The following is a 13,937-nucleotide window of genomic DNA, read 5'->3' as shown; positions in this document are numbered from 1 at the left end:
CATAAATTAGCTCCATGAAAAGTATATATTTGGACTGAAGTATTTCTTGCAATACTAATTTACAGATCTGTTGCTATTCACTGTGGATTTTGATTTATTGTTTCTCGACATGGCAGTTTTTTCCTTCATGAAAATGCGACTAAAATTTTAACATCATAAGCAGGAGCAGTTTAAAAGAAAATTAGAATTGATAAAGTTTTTTGGAGCAAAACTTTTTTACAAAAATCATAACGGTGCAATGCACTTTAAGATTCGTGTTTTTACTTGATTATTATTTTTTTTTTCATGAAATAGTTAAATACGTTTTTCTCTCTTTATGAAAATGTTACTAACTTTAAACAGTTCAAGGGACCACTTAGAAATTTATTTTCTCTTACGGGCATCGCGAAATGTAATTTTTTTTTTTATATAAATATTTTCTATAAAGATTATTCAGTAAAATAATACTACATATCCTGTATTTTAGCTTTATTCAAGCAACCTGTAACATTATAATTGGTTCGAAATGGTCAAGACAAGAAATGTTTTTGCAGACTTCCATCAATACTTTTACACCTATCTTATTACAGTTGTTAAACAGCCGACCCAGTTTTTGGTTTTACGACTGCTAATGTTCACCTCCGTAGTCTTGTGATTTTGAACCCAATTCAGAAGTCAAGGAAACTCCTGTATCAAGTAGTGGGAGATATCTGCCTTTGCCGCGGACTTTTTTGCTTTACATGCAGAGGAAAACTATGAACATCTACCATGATTAGCTTGTGACGGCAAGAGGACTCTAACCCATGATCCTTCTACCACTGAGAATATTCCACGCACTGTGGTCGATGCAAGCCGACTGCGGAATTTGTATCGACCAGCCATCGATGGGATTCGATCCCGGTTCACCTCATTGGAAGGCGAACTCTCTATCCCTTGAGCCATCACGGCACGAGATCTATCTTATTTTATTTTATAACCGTAATTGAACAGCCGACCCAATTTTTGGGGTTTATAACTACCAAAATTCTACTCCGTAGTCGAGAACTGGGGGAAATTTACCTTCGTGGAGGACTTACTGATGGAACTAACCCGCATTTGCGTCACATGCAGGGGAAAACTACGAGCACCTACCATGGTTAGCCTAACGGCAAGGGGACTCAAATCCATGATCCGTCTACCACTGAAGATATTTCACGTCAACACTGTGGTCGATGCAAGCCGACTGCGGAATTCGTATCGACCAGCCATTGCTGGGATTCGAACTCCGTTCACCTCATTGGAAGGCGAACGCTCTATTCCTTGAAACATCACGGGTCCTCAAGACCTATTTTCTTATTTTATAGCCGTCGTTGAACAGAAGACCCTATTTTTTGGGTTTACGACTGCTAATATTCTACTCCGTAGACTTGTAATTGTGAATCCAATCCAGAAGACAAGGAACTTTTGATTCAAGTATTGGGAGAAATTTGCTTTCGTGAAGGACTCTTCGAAGGTACTCACCCGCATTTGCTTTACAGGAAGAGGAAAACCACGAACACCTCCCTCGGTTAGCCTAAAGGCAAAGGAACTCTAATCCATGATCCGTTTACCACTGAATATTTTACGTCAGCACTGTGGTTGGCGGCAAGCCGGATGCGGAATTCGTATCGACCAGCCATCGTTGGGATTCGAACACGGTTCACCTCATTGGAAGGCGAACGCTCTATCCCCTGAGCCATTACGGCTCCCTCGAAACCTATCGAAGAGACACTCGATATATCTCAACTAGGTAATAACTTTAAGTAAATGTTTAAAACGAAGTAAAAAAAAAACAATACACTGGAAATTGACAATTAATATTAAATCGCTGAAAAAAACAGTTATCTCCATTACCTGACTAATCACTAACTAGGACGGCAAGGTTAAAATCATTAAAACTTATTTAGTTGCCAGAATCAACTGGATATTAAATTCGAATATTAAAACTTCATCGAGTTTCATCTGACAAACTGCTTTTGATGTTTATTCCAGTGGTTCATCAAATTTTCATATCGTTCTTTTTTTCCTCGTTTTAATTTTAATTTGTGACCTTTATTGTTCGTAAACTTTTATTTAATTTTTTAGAAGGTCCTCTAAAAAGAAATTACAAGGAGCAAGGAAATTACAGTCGGGAAAATCTTGGTACTACTAACAGTTGATAATTCGTACCATTTAAATACACATAATAATAACACTTAAATATAATATAATAATAAAGGACTTATATCTCAAGATAAATGGATTGTAGGACAATTTTGTAAGCTTTTAAGTTCATTATTTGATTTGTTGTTGGATCTTTTTAAGCTACAAGTTTATAGTTAATATGTTTTTTTAAACATGAGTATTTATTTAATAAATTAATCTACTTAAATTATCTTTCTTTGCATGAACTTCCTAGGAGGAAAAACCAACGAATTTGTAATTTTATTAAAAATTGCTTAAGAAAGAGAAATATTTTCAGAAATTTCGCTAGGAGTAAAAATAAGAGGATCCTATTTTACAGAGAAATAAAAATTTTGAGTAATTGTGGAGGCTAGAAACTTGACTACTGATTTCATATAAATTCTACTTAAAAGAATGATGTGACAAGAAAACTCACCGAAAGTAATTAATAGCTGACAAAATTGTGAGAGCTGTTAACTAAAATATTTTTTATTCAACTTTTTGTTTTTGAAAAACAATATAAAAAAAACTGAGAAAAATAAACATTCTAGAAGTAGACATAATCTATATCTTATTTAAAAAGTAATAATAGATTAAAAATAAATACAAGAGTGTCCCAGCGAAAAATTTCTTCTTAATACGAAGTGTTTAATCAGAACGTTAAATAACATTAAAAATATTTTCTATAAAACGAATTGAAAATTAGAATAAGGAATTACTTTGAACCGAAATGTTTCGATCATTCGGAATAATAGAAGAAAATGGGAAAAAGTCAATTTTCAACTCACTTTAAAATGAGAACATTTTTTAATAAAATTTAACGCCATGAAATGAAAAGCGGGTGAGGGGTCCGTGACAATGGGCTTTTGGAACACACTGCAAAATCATTCCACTTTTATAAATCGACTTTTCGAGCGATCCAGTTCATAGTTTTTATGTAGCATAATTTTTTTTTTATTAAATAATAATTCGTTTATCAATATTTAAAAAATAGTTCGATCAGAAAAACGAACTATAATAAAAAAAAAAAAAAAAAAAACATTTTGAAGAGAATTAATATAACTCAATTTTATTGCGAAATCGTTCTGATATCATTTCTTTTTTTTTTTTTTTCTTTTTTTTTTAAAAGGATAGGATGTTATATCTTAACTTTTCTCCTAACATAAAAACCAATTAAACTTTTTTGGCCGTTTTCGATAAGCAGTGTCTGAACATCTGAAGATTTGAGAGAATTTAAAAAACTCCCAGTCAAAATTCAAAAACTCCCAATGTGAAATAACAGAATCCTTCAAGTGAAACAAACTTAGATTAATTAATTCGCTTTACTTTTTAGTATTTATTTTGTACAATAAGAATTTATGATATCAATAAATTCATATTATTAATTATATATAGTATAAACTTCATTTTTAATTATAAATCATAATTATGCTTTTGAACTTATCGCACCTACTAAAGATTTTGAGACATTTACTTATTTTATAAATAACTGCAAAAATCTTTAAAATTTAAAATTCGTATCATGATGTTTTCTCTGTTGTGAGTTTTTCTACTGGAATCAATCGATTCTGGTAAATAAAAACTTCACTGTAAATAAAAATTATACAGTGTTACTCGCAGAATCAAATTAGAGACTTACCAATTTTATTTTGATCATGGAAATGTAAAATTTTAAATTGTAGTATAGATATTTGTAGAAAAAAAAGGGGGGTGGAATAGAAAGAAAGAATTATTGTCTAAGAAGAATTATGTTGCGTTTTTTTAAGAATTATTGTCCAAAGAACACTCTCAGGCGTATAAGATTAATTTCTTCTCAGTCAGACAAGTTCGTTGCTTAGAAATGATATGGAAACATTTGGTATCAACGGGAGAAACCAAAGATTTAATTCGAGCTCAAAAACCCATCTTCCACTTCCAACTGGTTAGGAACCGAGAGAAATCGGAAATTATTTATCCCTGACATCAAGGTGAGTTAGTTAGTTCCCTTATGAGTTGAATGACTGATAATTTGTTTGAATGATTTTTAAATTATTTAAAAAACACATAATCGAAACAGAGTAATATAGATCAACATATTTCAACAGAGCCATAGATATTGTTAGTTTTTTTCCGTTTTAGTTAGAAAAGCGATTTGTTAGGTCAAAAATGCACAGAATAACATTTAAAACTCAGTTTGTTTAGTCTTTTTAAAAATCACCATTGTATTTATTAACTGTTCGAAAGTTTGAAAACGATTACGAAATAATGTGTTTGAAATCGTCTGCGGAAAAAATATAGTTTAGATTTTGTTTCTTTAAAATATTATATTTTTAATAACTTGGTTTTTTAAAAATATAGCATATTTGTCAGATTTTTTTATTCTTTTTTTTATTTCTGTACCGATAATTAGTACAGTGTGCAAATTTTTGAAACAAAGGTCGATCTTTCCCCGCTTTTCTAGCAGAGAAAATTTACCGTTTTAAACAGCATATCAATTTGTAACTGATTTCGAATATTCGAAATAGACAAGAAATTTTCACATGTTACTTGCAAGTCTGAGATATATTTTTCTCGTAAGTACAAAAGTAATAAAATAATATATTCTAATAGTTCCACAGATGATATTAAAGTAATCTTTATCGAAAAACAATTTAAATAAAACACTAATATTTATTAGAAAAATTAAAATATCTCTCATTTTTTAAATGCTAACAAAAGAAAAGAAAACTATTTTTTTTACCTGTCTCGGTGGATAATTCAGAATTGTACCCTTCTGAGATATCTGCGTTTCGAGTTCCCAAATGTCTGAAAAGAATAACAGCAAACTTATAATTTCAGTTATTTCATAACAGATTCACGACTCCAGAATAATAAATAATTCGAATATAGATAACAGAAGTATGGTGCCGAAATGAAAAACTGGTTTCGTTCTACAAATCCCAAGAATTATTAGTTGCCTGTGAAACAAGAGGAAAAACTGCTTGCAATTTACACGTTCAGTAGAGATATGATTAAAAAAAAAAAGAGCAAACCTAGAGCGCTTTGTTAGGACGTGGGAAAACGATTTATTATGAAGATTAAAGTTGAAAAGTTTGCCATGAAATTTAAATACCAAATTATAAGTCGTCTTAGTCTAACAAACAAACAAAAATCCTATATCTAAGTTCTTTTAAAGATGAGTTAAAAAAGACAATCGTAAAGATTGATTAGTAATTACAAAAATATTTATAATTTTACTCTTAAATAAAGTCCTAAGACTTGTTTCGAAAGATAATCGAAAAGTCTGACTTATAATTACATGAATATCTTTTCATATGAACATGAATTTCATTAAACACTAATAATTGTTGCAATAATAATTACTAATTAACCTGGACTCATCTAAAATTACAAGCAGCACAACTCCACACTTGTTTTGAAGGAAATTAGTTTTTCACTAACACAATGCTGGTTTTCTGCCGAATACATTTTTATGGTGATTTTTTAGTTCATTTGCAAATAAACAAAAAAAGAGGTTTATGAGCTTAATTACATAAATGACAGATACTGTGAAAAACTATCTTTTCTTTTCGTTAATTTCTTATTGGAAATATCTGATTAGAAAAGGAAATTCTTTTATTCATGTCTAAGCGTAATGCAAATTTTAAGCTTTTCTTCCATTATAAGGGAAGCGTAAGGAGGAATAGGGAACTTTTGATTTGATATTTTTTTTAATAACATATTTTTTGCTAAATACATTTTTCAACGAGATTTTTTAGTTCACTTCACAAATAATTTCTTTTTCTCTTCTAGAAATTGGCGTTTAGGGGTTGGTTAGTCTAATGACAGCAACATTTGTAAAGTCTCTTTTTTATTCGTTTATTTTTAAATTTAGTAAAATTATTTGCTTGTTTATTTTTAAAAAAATTATTTACACTCGAAATCATTAGTGTTGGGTGCGATTAATAGTGATTGGTATTTTATAGTAAAGTATTAATAATATGCTACAAAAGTTACTCAATAATTTTTTTCCATGAATAAAACTAAGTTCTCTTCAACTATTTCAATATTATGCTGTATTTTAACGGTTTAAAATGGTCCTTGAGCCCCTTTAGTTACATTTTTTTTAAAGGGTACAAGATATTGGTCTATTATTTATTCAGCAAAACCAAATTTAAAAATTAATTTTGCAAAAATAAAAAAGTTATTGAGACAATAACTCAGTAACATTTAAAAAATATATATAACATTTCGAATTTCTTTCCATGAATGAAAATGTATAATTTTTTAAATATCTTTTTAGAAGCTGTCTGTACTAGTCTGATAGTCTGAGAAGTAGTTCCAAATTAATGACTGTGAGGTATGAATATCATAAACATGACTTACCAAATATTAAGAAAGAAATATCTTGAATATTTGCTATTAAGTATTATTTTTCTAACATGATCAAATATATAAAGATAACAAAATCATGCATTCAACTAAAAGCTTCTTCCTTAATACAACAGTTGAACACCGAACAGTTCTCATTATTTCACAAAATAAATTGACTTAAAAGAATGAATCGCAGTAGCTTTAGGAAGAATTATGGGTACAAACGAATGCTTGGGTCATAAAATTGGATAAAAAGGAAATCTTACTCCCTCCATACGCAGGAGCTTATGACATAAATGAAAGAAAATGAAAAGAAACGACCAATTTCGCTCACTAAAAATAGGAAGAACTTATAAATTTTCGCTCTCGGAAGTATCGACACAAAATAAGGTTATTAACTTGTAGCAATTTCAGATCAATGATCATAAACTATCCTTCAAAAACAACAACTGAATAATATTAAGCAAAATTGAAACATATTAGTCAACACACCATTATGTTAGTTTTCATATCATATAGAATAATCGGAGTATTTAAATCATAATATTTGAATGTGATCAATTAAAGACTGCATGATGTTTGAATTTAGATAGGTTACTTTAAAACAAAAAGAATCAGTAACAGGTTCAAAAATAGATATTTCAAGCGCTAACTAACAAAATGTAGCAAATCAACTCATGTTTTACTTCAAGTCTAAAATCCCAATTTTGAAAATTCCAAATCATTACAGGACTCGTTTTCTAGCCAAGGGATTCCATGTTTGAAACATTTTATCTTTGTTTTTATGTTTATATCAATTAAATATTCATAACAATAATAATCTCAACATAATAATCGTAACACAATACTTATTACATGAAGATGTGTCTGTTTAAAACGTTAATTTCCTTTAGAGAAGTAAGTGGATAAGGAAGGTTAGGGATGCCCAGTACCCAAGCATTTCCCTCATTACCCCATATTTAGTATAAAACATACTAAAAAGAAAAATCAATTGAAAAGTCCTTTTAAAATAGCAAATCAATGCTAAACTGACACATAAAGTAGTGATAAGTTTGCACTAAAAATTATATCACAATATAAGCCTTTTAATGGGGTTCGATTCGCTATAATTTAATGTAATTAAATATTTATTCGACTGTAATTAAATAGTTAAAAAATTAATTAATCTACGAAAGTTTGTTTAAATTTTACGGAAAAAAAACTTTTTAAATTTTATACTTTTTCATTAATCTTCTATGGTGATATTATCATATTTAATGTACGAATTAACAATAGTTTCACAGAGCGTTAATCTTGTGATAAGTTAAAAATATTTAAAAAAAAAATAAAAATATGAGAGAATATTCTAGAAAATCATTATTATATTACCACATTACCACAAATACAATTATTGGAAATTAGCAGTCTTCTTAGCTATCAATAGTTAGTTAAGATATTTGAAATGTGAAAAGCTATATTTCGTAAAAATCAAATTAATTCTTTTATATTTATTAATTTTTGAAATAACATTTAATTACATTGGGATAAAATTAGTGCCCAGTTTTACATCACGAAAGAAATTCTTTTTTTTTTTTTTCGTACTTTTTTTCTAAGTGATTTTTTTTCTTTACTTTTTCTTCCTTTTTTTTTCGATATTTCTTTCTTTCTCATGCTTTATTTTTAGGGCTGTATTTTGGCGTTTTTATTTTTTCAGCTCATACATGAGAATAAAAAATTTTATGCATGATGCTACAGAGTCAGAATATAAGGTTAATGCTAAGTTAAATTAGGTCTATTAACTTTTTCATTAGCACAAGATTCGTGCTTATTCGTCTTAAGTCCCGGAGTGGACTGATCGTTAAGACACGGTTCCCAGCAGATCACCGAAGTCAAGCATCACTGGCTGCGGTCAGTGTGCGGGTGGGTGACCACTTGGATCAGGCTGCGTAGGGACCGAGGGTGTGCGGTATTGGTCCTCGTCAAACTGTTCTACCGTAAAGTGCTCGATTTCGTGTGCAGGGCGTCGGGCTACCGAAGCGGGGGTGCCATCCCTTCTGCAGAGGATCAAAATTGTGATGGCATGTCTTCGGATCATTCTCAGGGATGTTTCCCAGACCGTCACCAATAGTCCATTGCGCAGCTCCAGTGCGACGTAAATGAGCTACAACAACAACAATATTCGTCTTAAATTGAAATACGTGCACAAATAAAAGAAATAAATATAAAATTTTAAACTTTCATGACAATGAAAATAAATTCGTATTCCTGCATTTTGAGTGGCAAACTTAGGTGGTTTTTCATTCCGACAATTATATTTTTTTCTTCTTTCTTCAAATAAAATAAAACTGGGAACTTTCACATTCTTAAAAAGAAAATAATAAATGAACAAAATAGTTTTTAAAAAATTAAATCTTTAGGAATGATGATATTTCCATTCGTATACTTGTAGTAATTATATTTGTTCTCAACAAGAATTTTTTTTCTTTCGCAGAATAGATTTTTGGCTTGTACCTTTAATAAGCTATTCATATCATTAATCACATATATTCAATGTAACATTTTTTAGATCACAGCCCACATTACAAATCAAAAGATTTTTGACGTTCAACTTACAAAATTTAAAAATAAAATAAAAACTATGTGAAGAATAAATAATAACATTTTTCAATCCCATATTAAATCTTTTAAAATTCTGGTTATGAAACTTTTCTTTAACCATGCTCTTAAGTTATTGAAAAGGTACCGAATGACTAATTCATTTATATTGGAACATTAGACGCTTGCAGCGTCCAGCTGGTCCTCCCACACGATCTAACCGCTCAATTTATTGAAAGCAGCCTTCCGTAACCAAACTTTTACTCTAAATCCTCGCCATTAGTATTTTAAGTGTAAATCGGAGTGTTAGAAATCTTTTTCGGATTTGCCTTCAGTGGTCAGTTGTTCCGCCTAAAGAGATTTACTGCTTCCCGGATATACATACTCGTATTATTACTCCTAACTACCTCTATAGTTATTCGAAATAAATCTTGTTAATTTTTCTATTTGTCTCATAAAAAAACATGGTCTGAATCAGGGCTCGAAAAACCACCCGTCCTCGGCGGTCAAAAATTTCCGTCGGACAACGAATTTCTCGAATCAGACGTCCGCGCGGACGGCCATTTTCCCGTCAATGTTCGTGATACACTTTCAATTTTTGTTATCTTACAAGAGTCTAGCGCCTCACTTCTAAAATGACCCTCTATTCTAGAAATCCCGTACAGCAATAGAAATTCCGTACAGCAATTCTAGAATACCGTACAGCAGCGCATGGTGGATTGATGTTTTTTCCGTCTGGGAGTACTGCAGCAGTTGAAAGGGACTTTTCAGCAATGAACTAACAAAGAAACACATTACGTAAGCGTTAAACGCAATTATTAACATCCACCTAAATGGAAAACACCTTTCAGATTTCTGTGCAGAAACCTCTGTAAATCATAGGCTTGATTGTGGAACTGGCAAACGTCATATTTGATTCATTTAAAAAACGCAGTACCCTCGGATAAATTGACATTCCAGATAACTTGACCTTTGTCATTTAAATTAATTCATGAAATAAATAAATTATTTCACAAAAGAAATACTAGGTTTTACTATTAGTAATCTAGTATTTCTTTTATTACTGTATAATGTAATCCTAGTAGCTACTAATTCATTGTCTAATATATATAAATGTTTGTAATAAATAAGAAAAAATAATATTTTTATTTATTTAGAAGCGACGGGTTAGTTTCAAAGGAGGACGGGTACATTATTGGACAAGCCGTTCTCGGGGACGGGTAAAATTTCTAAGTTTTTTCGAGCTCTGGTCTGAATTTAAAACTTCCATCTTGAAAGGAAAAAAAAATATGTTATTTAGCATTACTTTAATTTATGCTAATTACCCCGATAATAACAAAACATTAAATTGAAAATTTTTTGTTTTTCTACTTATCCCTTAAGAAAACATGGTCCAAATTTGCAATTCCTTTATTATAAAAACGTGTTATTTAGAGTAAGAACTAGTTATTTAGCATTACTGTGAATAAGTCTAATTACCCAGATAATTATGAAACATTGAAATGAATCATTTTTAGTTATTATTATTTTTTTTTTTACTTATCCCATAAAGAAATGGGATAGGTAAAACAAAGAGGTATGTCTGAAACTTTAAAATTTGAAAATCTGAATTTTACCCCTTTGCTTTTAGTGATTTTTTTTGGTCACTTAATTGTGATTTTGGCTTTGACTATTCTGTGTCATGCCCCTCTTGGATCATATAAGGGGATCTTCCAGCCGAATACATTGGAAGCTTTGAAACTTTGGGATCTTAAATTCTAAATCTTAGGCCCTTAGCTATGTAATCCTTTTTCTACATTTTGTGTTTTAAGGAGATATTTATTATCAAGCAGCTATGTATTTCTGCCAAACTGTGTTCAGTTGTTTGTTGTTTACTTGGAGATGAGTCTAAATTCTGCCGTGTGCCCTTTTTATAGAGCCGGTCAAAACATTATAGGCTTGTTCCGTGAAAAAAACATGGACAACACTTGCGATATCTATCTTAGTAAAAACGTGTTAATTAGAATTACCGTCATATTGGCTAATTACCCCAATAATTATGAAATATTAAAATGAGTATTTTGCGTATCCTACTTATCCTATAAAGAACACATAATCTTCATTTGAGACTTCTATCTTAAAAAAGTCGTTCTATTTAGCATTACTATCAATTAGGTTAAACTCTTCCTAACTACCCCGATAATTTCAAAATTAAACTTTTTAGTTTTTACGTTTATTCTATAAAGAATACACGGTCAGAATTCTATACTTCTATCTTGGTAAAGATGAGTTATTTAGCGTTACTGCTAATTAGGCTAATAACTCCGATAAATATAAAATAGCGAAATATAACTTTTAGTATTTCTATTTATTCCAAATGAACACACAGTCCTCCTTTTTACTTTATTACCTCATTGGAAGTGGAAGAATTAGTGAATGAATGAGAGTTTTGCCTTTTACATAAATAGATATTTTTTAAAAATTAATTTTGTCTAAAATTACATGAACGTAAAATTTTAAAGTGTTTGTGAAAATTCAACATATATTTATTTGCCGTTTAAAATAAATTTTTTTTTTCTTAAACGTTATCAAAAAGCTTAACATTTTTTTCTTAAGCATTATCAGCGTTTAAAAAATAGCGCCCCTCAGAAAGTCTACATCAGCCAATGGGATCCCATAATTTAAAGAAATAGTGCTGTGTAGAGTTTCATTATTATTATTATTAGTTAGCATAATTTTACATAGCAAACGTCTGTGCTGTGTAACCAGTGTTGTTGTGTAAAACTTTTCACAAACAGGAATGATAAAAATTCAAAAATTTAACATATATTTATTTATATAATTTTCGAAAAATTACATATAGAAAAGTTATAAAAACTTCTAACTGCATTTGGTTTAAAATTCTCAAAGTTATAATTTATATAAAAAATTTTTTTTTGTTGAATTTTGCGTCGTTATATTGAATAGAAAAAGGTAGTGGTGAACTGAGTGCAAATAATAAGATTCTAAAACAAGAACGAAATAATGAAACATTTCTGTGTTTCCCTCTTATATTATGATAGGCTCATTAGCAGGCTTGATATTCTAAAAGGTTTTATTATTTGAATTTGTTTTTAAATTTGCAAGTAACTTTACCATACGTATGATTATTTTTGTACTTTATTTTTTCTTAAAAGTCGTAAGTAGCTAGCTATAAATCGATTTAAGAAATTTAATACAACGACGCAAATACAGTGTAAGGGGGCTCTTACTTTGAGTGTTAACTTCAGTATTTTATGTCCTCGGCTAAAGCTAAATAGATTTGAAAATTGAATGGTAAATAGCACAAGTCATTTTGTAAACGGTACACTACTATAACAACACAGGAGAGTACAACAAGTTTAGGAATAAAATAAAATCGGAGGTCGAATCCGGAAGTTTTATTACGAATTTTAACCATATTGTCACTTATGTCAATTAATACGATTTTTAATGTATAGACGAATTTTACCATTTGGAAGAAAAAAAATTGCAAATAATAAAATGCCACAAAATTGACGAAAATATAGGAATTTTTCGAAAAAGCTGTGGATGTTCGTCGCTCCTCTTCCACTGCACCCTTGCTACTTTCAATTAGAAGAGATTAACAGAGATTTTGATCTTATGATCTCAAATTTTACTAAATTCCGATATAGGCATAGGCATGCATATTCTGCATGAGATATAGGCATGCATCAGAATCCATTCAAATTGGTACTGTGTGGTTAGATTGAATTTAAAGATTGTAATACTAGATGTGGAAATAGCTTGTTAGTTAGTTATTTTGCAATAAATTTTTTGTTTAACTTAAAGGATCAAAGTTGATTAGTTTGATTCTGCAATACACTTTACTTTCTACACATTTTTGTTTCGTAATTGGCACGCTTTTCAATAGTTTTCTGAATAAACACATTGCCCATGTGAAAATAAAAAGTAAAAAGTTATTCCTGTAATTTTAACATTTTTAATTTTTTTCTTTTCTTATCTTTTTCCCTTTCTTTCCTTTTTTTGTTCTTTTTTTCATTTCGCCATATTTTTAAAATAAATAGTGAAATAAAAAAGTACTTTTTCACTATTATGAAATTCTTCGACCCAGTTATAATTTAATTAAAATTATTACTTTAATAACCATTTCGATAATATTCTTAAATCGAAGCTAATTATTCTCTGATAGAAATTGTTTTTTTAATAACTATTTATATATCATGCTTAATATTTTATCAAAATATTTGTAAATTATAGTGCATGAAATTCATTAAATGCTAACATTTCTTTTTTTTTTTTTTTAAAATTCGGCTGATAAGTTCCCAAGAAATAAAAACTGACAAAAACTTTTTTTTTTTAAATTTTATTTTTTACGTTCTCCAAAAAATTTTTTTTTCTTTGACTGTTCTTAAAAATACAACCCCCTTAAATATTAAATACCAATCATTTTAGTTTGAGAGCAAGGTCCCAATCAAAGACTATACCTCAATCCAAGACCAAGTATCACAAGGTAAATCTTTTTCTACATTTTGTGTTTTAAGGAGATATTTATTATCAAGCAGCTATGTATTTCTGCCAAACTGTGTTCAGTTGTTTGTTGTTTACTTGGAGATGAGTCTAAATTCTGCCGTGTGCCCTTTTTATAGAGCCGGTCAAAACATTATAGGCTTGTTCCGTGAAAAAAACATGGACAACACTTGCGATATCTATCTTAGTAAAAACGTGTTAATTAGAATTACCGTCATATTGGCTAATTACCCCAATAATTATGAAATATTAAAATGAGTATTTTGCGTATCCTACTTATCCTATAAAGAACACATAATCTTCATTTGAGACTTCTATCTTAAAAAAGTCGTTCTATTTAGCATTACTATCAATTAGGTTAA

At 29.7% G+C, this 13,937-nt stretch overlaps 1 protein-coding gene across 8 annotated transcripts in view; it reads right to left on the bottom strand.

The window, feature by feature from the left end:
* Positions 1–13,937, bottom strand: part of LOC107445255 (uncharacterized) — a 33,211-nt gene that overhangs the window by 4,411 nt on the left and 14,863 nt on the right. For 2 of the 8 annotated variants that reach the window (XM_071178539.2, XM_016059608.5), the window contains exon 2: positions 4,880–4,944. The exons of 1 other annotated variant lie outside the window; for it this stretch is intronic. The gene's annotated coding sequence lies outside the window, so the exon portion shown is untranslated. 5 more of the 8 variants (XM_043050855.3, XM_016059609.5, XM_087165981.1 and 2 more) reach the window with 5 other exon arrangements.

This window comes from Parasteatoda tepidariorum, chromosome 6, assembly GCF_982258835.1.
Source record: "Parasteatoda tepidariorum strain Cologne lab strain chromosome 6, Ptep-v5.0, whole genome shotgun sequence".
In the NCBI taxonomy this organism is placed as follows: domain Eukaryota; kingdom Metazoa; phylum Arthropoda; class Arachnida; order Araneae; family Theridiidae; genus Parasteatoda; species Parasteatoda tepidariorum.
This window is presented reverse-complemented; position numbering and strand designations above follow the sequence as displayed.